We start from the raw sequence: 6,433 nt of genomic DNA, 5'->3' as shown, positions 1-6,433 counted from the left end.
TCTTTTAATCTCTGCCTGCAAACAATAAAATTGAAAAGCTTGCAAAAAATGTATCATCTCCGCCCCCCGCCATCATTTCAGAAAACTCATCCCTTCACTTTTTTTTAAGGGAAGCACCTCCTCCATCCACATCATTCTGCTTATGCATACCTGTTTCGGGCAACTACTGGAAAAAACATACAGGGAGTCCCTGTTCTCCTGAGTCAGAAGCTTATTTAAATCCACAAGTTGGGACTCAGGTCCCTTGATTCAGGAGATACCTTTTTTCCAGACTTGTGAATGGTCTTTACCCCACCAGACCTGTAGTGTACAGGTCAGTGCTGCTGAGGGGGAAAGAGCTGTGATTCTAGGGTGGGAGAAGTCAGCTAATGATGGGGGTCAGAACTTGGTAACTTGGGTTTACAAAAGTCAAAGAAGATGTGAGCATATCCTGTTTCAGTAAGGCTGAATGTAATCTTCAGTCCTTTCACATAATGAATATCTCATCTGTCAAATGGGGTTTGTGAACTTGTAATGACTTGATTGAAGACTTAATACTCTGCTTGGAATCCTTGGAGCACAATGCAAAGTATGCAAATAATTTGGTAATTATTATTTTAAAATGTTTCCCTTTTAGCTTGCTCTTTTAACTCAGGTTCCTTGGCTTGCGCTGGAGAATAATGCAATAGCTGAAAGGAAGAACTCTTGTGGATGTAGACTCTAGGCTGAAGTATGTTGATTAACTTGATTTATGCTGATGGATCTATCTTAAATTACACCAGTGGAGAATTCAGCCCCAGTTTTAAGGAGGATATGCTCACAGCTGAGTAGTTCTTGGCAAAGTTTACAAAAAACTGTAAAAATACATTCCTGATTAGTTTTCAGCATAATTTTGCTAGCTGCTCTGATACTTTATAGTGTTTATAGCACTAAATAACTGTAATGCCATCGTGTTTCATACTCTTTATTTTACTGCTTATGCACCGTATGGTATTTATGTGCATTATATTGCATATAACTCAATACAATAAACATAGCATTACAAAACAGAGCTGCTGCATTCTTTTTTATTATAAGTAGGTTACCTACTGTGATGAAAATAATATAAAAATATAGGGAAATTATTATTCCTTTTCTTCCTAATTTTAATTCACTAAATAACCCATGCTAAATTAGGTGCAATTTTCATGAAGTTTTATACAAACATAGATCTTGGTGTAAAACAGTAAATACACTCTGCTTAGAATTTTATGGGGATTACACCTGATTTTTAAAATTAGCTTATGTTTGTAATGCTTTGACTCAGAGGTTATTGGAAGATCAGTCCTCAGGGTTACTGCACATTCTTAGTTGTTTCTGAACAGTTTCTTGCCATCCCAGTGGATGGCAAGAATCTCATTTTGCAGAACTGAACCATTTATTCTTTCTATTATTTAACTGTATATAGAATTTTTTTTGCATTTTAACCAGGACACTCCAATTCCTATCCATTAGAAACAGAAATACTTGGCTAACTTACTGAGGTGAGCTGTCCTCTGCAGATGACTAATTACTTAGAGAAATATACTGCATGGCTCTCATTTCATGGACTTGATTCCATAGTGGGACCTGGTAGCCAAAAAAGACCATAGAAATAGCATTTTCTTAGGCCGTACGTGGGAAGGTTGAGTGGCCCAAGGCTCTCAGCTCATTCTTACTAGTTTTTTGTTTTGCCTTCCCCCAAAATCCTGAAAAAGAAAGACGCAGGTAGAAAATACAAAATGAGGAACTGTCCCTCAAATGCTGCTCTGGAGTTTGGGTGCCTTATGGAGGGCTGCAGGCACATGCCTCTACTTTTGGTATCCAGAGTCCATATTCTCTCCTGAGGTTAAGCACCCATCAAGACTGCCTGAATAGCTAGGCAAAGCTCCTGGTGTAATGTGCGTAATGTGAGCACCACAGGGAGGGGAAGGAAGTTTCCCAAAACAATGCTGAATTCCTGTAGCTGGAAAGCGCATACAGGGAAGAAGCTTGACTGTAGCGTTGTTAAATACTGATGTGAGGATGTTAGTACTTCTATTACTCTTAAGTCTAGTAACTGTTTAATATAAAATACATGATCAGTCCTGACAGTAGAGACAGTCGCACATCTTACTCCTACACAAGTGTCCTAATGAGAACAGAACCAAGCTCCCCCTCATTGGCTTTCCTTTCCTCTTTGGCAGATCCTGACCTCCTTCACAAATTCTCAGCAGTAGAAGAAAGTCCTGCCTAGATTAGCTTACTCCTCACTAACTATAAAACTCTCCTAGGAGCAGGTTTATGTTGAATTCCTAGTTTCTAGGGCTGAGTTAGATAGCATCAGTGAGCACTGTGAGACTTTGAAACAGAAAGAGGTGTGCAGGCATTTGGGATCTTCAGAGCCAAACAGGAGGTTACATCCTAATTTTCAGTTTGGGGTCTAAAGTTTACCAAAATCTGTTTATAGGAGAGTTCCTTCTGAACATGGTCCTAAACGTTTTCCGTTTTCACATGTGCATCTTTACTCAATTCTCTCTAGGTCAGTGACATTTCTTATACCAATTTCTGGTGCCTAGAACAACATAATAAGCATAGAATGTAGATGTGTCATATTTTTATATAAGCATAAGTCTCAAATTGTAACTTATTTTGTGTAAGTGAAAGGCTTTTTATCAGACAGATGTTAGAGCAAATTACCATCTACATGAGGCACAGAAGGGAGTGGAAGGCAGTCTAGATCAAATGTACAAGGAACTGCTTATATTTTCTGTATTTTAGAACTTTTATCAGAAAGAGAGATAGCATGTAGGAAAAATTCAGCCAACCTTTCACATCATCTGTCAAAGAACATTTTTTAATAAGTTACCAGAACCTGTCATCTTCCAACACTACAGGTTGCTTGTGTCAGAGCACCAAAGCCTTGGTTCATAATACAATATGAACATAATACACCAATACAGACTAATTTTTCCTGGATAATTTTTCCAGTGTCAGTAACACTGGCTTTATCTTAACACTCTTATGATTTTACAGCAACCCAAGACCCATGGAGCTACTTCACCTGAATCCTACTTCTCTTCAGTTTTGTGCTAGTGTAACTCAATAATCAGAAAGAAATCACATCTACCCTAGTGTTAGTGAACTAGTCATGCTTGGTAGTATAAAAGCATGTCATGCAGGTCCCATGGAAGGAGATATAGGGCCAGGCTCAAACTCTCCTCAGTCATTACTATTCAACCTGCTGCAACTGTGACCCTCCTGGAATTTTAAACAGAGACACTGCAGCAGCTCATTGGGAACAAGTGAAGCTGTTCAACTGCTGATTATTCCAGCAGAGCCTGAGCAAATTAATTAATAATTAGGTGTGAAATTAATGTACACCTTCTGTTTTCCCTGGTACTTTTCCCATGCTGCTAATTTGCTTCTGCACCACCAAGGGACAAAGTAGATTTAAAGAACATGTGTGAGATTTAAAGAATATGTGTGAGCTAAAAGTCCCCTCAGATAAAGCTTGTTACACTTGCTAGCTTTTTTAGTATTGTATAGAGCTTTGTCTTAGAATCATAGAATAGTTAGGGTTGGAAAGGACCCTAAGATCATCATCTTCCAACCCCCCTGCCATGGGCAGGGACACCTCACACTAAACCATTTACCCAAGGCTCTGTCCAACCTGGCCTTGAAAACCGCCAGGGAAAGAGTCTTAACACTTTAAAGTGTCTGACTCCTGAAATCCTAAATATTTTTAGTGCCTGTTAAGGCTTAATTTGTTGATGAGGAAGATAAAATAGTGTTTTATCTTTCTGTTCTATTATACTATTGTTGTGGTTTAAACCCAACCACAAACCTCATTTACTCACTCCCCCCCTTCTTGCCCTCCCCCTGCTCCTGGAGGGACGGAGAGGAGAATCGAAAAGAATGCAACTCCCACGGGTTGAGATAAGAACAGTTTAGTAACTAAGGTATAACACAAATCACTACTGCTACCACCAATAATAATAATGCTAAAGGAAATAATAAGGGAAGAGAATACAACACCTCAGCACCAGCCAACAGATAACTCGCCCCACTCCCCCCAGCCGAGTACCGACCGATACCTCGTCCAACCCTGCAGTCCCTAGCCCTTCCGGGTAACTCCCCATTACATCCTGGGCATGACGTGCTGTGGTATGGAATACCTCTTTGGTCAGTTTGGGTCAGGTGTCCTGTCTCTGCTTCCTCCCAGCTTCCCCTCCTCCCTGGCAGAGCATGAGGCTCAGAAAGTCCTTGGCCAGACCAAGCATTTGAGCAGCAACTGAAAGCATCAGCGTTATCAGCTCTCTTCCCAGGCCAAAAAATTAAAACATAGCACTGCACTAGCTACTAAGAAGGAGAAAAATGACTGCTACTGCTGAAGCCAGGACAACTATGTATCTTATTTCATTATGTCTTATCCTGTATGTTTGCATTTCAAATGCATAGTTTGAGAGTGTTTATATAGAATGTACTAGCTAAAAATGGTGTGAGTTGATGTCAGGGCCGCAGTATTTTGTTTAATGTAGCAATGTGTTGTTGGAACGATTTTTATATGTTTTTGTATGTTAAACAGGTTTTACTCTGAGGGAGTGAAGTTGAGTGTACCTGACATCCTCCATATGAGCACTCAATTATACACAGAACCAAAATGCAATGGATTTACAGACATTTCAGTGAAATGATAGCTTGGGTTGTCATCTGCAATATAAGGTTTGGGAAGATCTCTTGGAAATCTGAGGTAACACAAGTTTGAATCTCTGTTCCTCCTAAAAGGTGAGGTTAGGGACTTTTTGGTCTAACTGGGCCTTCTCTGGGCCCTTTACTGTGTGTAAGGCTGTAGCTATGCCCGATTTTTTTCTTGGTCCTCATTCTGTTAATCAGGCTGTGACTTTTGTTTTCAGTAGTTTTACTAACTTGACCACTCCAGGCTAATGGACAGGGATAAGGATACCTGTAGTGCAAGGGAAATTATTTACATATGGAAACTTCCATGAGAGTAGTTAGAAGCAATTTGCTTAAGAAGTTTAAGAAGTGTTCATTACTATAGGAGCAACACATGGCACACAAGAAGATGAAAGGTTCTTTCCCTTTTCAGAGAACAGAAGAGAATAGGAAATCCTTTTGTAGGCAGAAGGATATTCACAGCCCCCAGTTTTACCTCTTTCTGAATGTACTTGACCTGGTAGGAAAACTCATCAGGTCTTTACAAGATTGCTTTCTGCTTGTTTTGAATTTGGTGCTATTCAGGTATCTCACTTCAGTTACAGGCAAGAGTATGATGTGGTCCAGTTGATACGCTGGAGGGAAGGGATGCCATCCAGAGGGACCTTGACACGCTTGTGAGGTGGGCTGATGCCAACCTTATGAAGTTCAACCACGACAAGTGCAGGGTCCTACACCTGGGTCGGAGCAATCCCAGGCACGGCTACAGACTGGGCAAAGAAGAGATTCAGAGCGGCCCTGCAGAGAAGGACCTGGGGGTGCTGGTCGATGAGAAAATGAACATGAGCCGGCTTCAGTGTGCGCTCACAGCCCAGAAAGCCAACCGTATCTTGGGCTGCATCAAAAGGAGTGTGACCAGCAGGTCAAAAGAGGTGATCCTGCCCCTCTACTCTGCTCTCATGAGACCTCACCTGGAGTATTGTGTGCAGTTCTGGTGTCCTCAACATAAAAAGGACATGGAACTGCTCGAACAAGTCCAGAGGAGGGCCACGAGGATGATCAGGGGACTGGAGCACCTCCCGTATGAAGACAGGCTGAGGAAGTTGGGGCTTTTCAGCCTGGAGAAGAGAAGGCTGCGTGGGGACCTCATAGCAGCCTTCCAGTATCTGAAGGGGGCCTATAGGGATGCTGGGGAGGGACTCTTCATCAGGGACTGTAGTGACAGGACAAGGGGTAATGGGTTAAAACTTAAACAGGGGAAGTTTAGATTGGATATAAGGAGGAAATTCTTTCCTGTTAGGGTGGTGAGACACTGGAATCGGTTGCCCAGGAAGGTTGTGAGTGCTCCATCCCTGGCAGTGTTCAAGGCCAGGTTGGATGAAGCCTTGGGTTGGATGGTTTAGTGAGAGGTGTCCCTGTCCATGGCAGGGGGGTTGGAACTAGATGATCTTGAGGTCCTTTCCAACCCTAACCATTCTATGATTCTATGATTCTATGATTCTATGATTCTATGATTTTAGTCAATTAATTTCAAAGGTGAAATCACTTTTGACACACTCTAGCAGTCTTTGAAGTAGCTCATTTGTAATGCAGATAATTTCCCAAACTGCTCTTATTGCATACACTAAGAAAATAATCTGGACAGATTTGAGCTAACCTATTTTATTCAGATTAACCTTCTTGCCACCATGTTAGGAGAGGGACTTTTGTGGTCCCAAAGTCTGTTTATTTTAGTGATGCACCAAAAAGTAGCATTTTCCTTCTTTGGATGCTATTTACT

Source organism: Lathamus discolor, chromosome 5 (genome assembly GCF_037157495.1).
Source record: "Lathamus discolor isolate bLatDis1 chromosome 5, bLatDis1.hap1, whole genome shotgun sequence".
Lineage (NCBI taxonomy): Eukaryota > Metazoa > Chordata > Aves > Psittaciformes > Psittacidae > Lathamus > Lathamus discolor.
The sequence above is the reverse complement of the archived record's forward strand: the minus strand, read 5'-3'. Positions refer to the sequence as shown.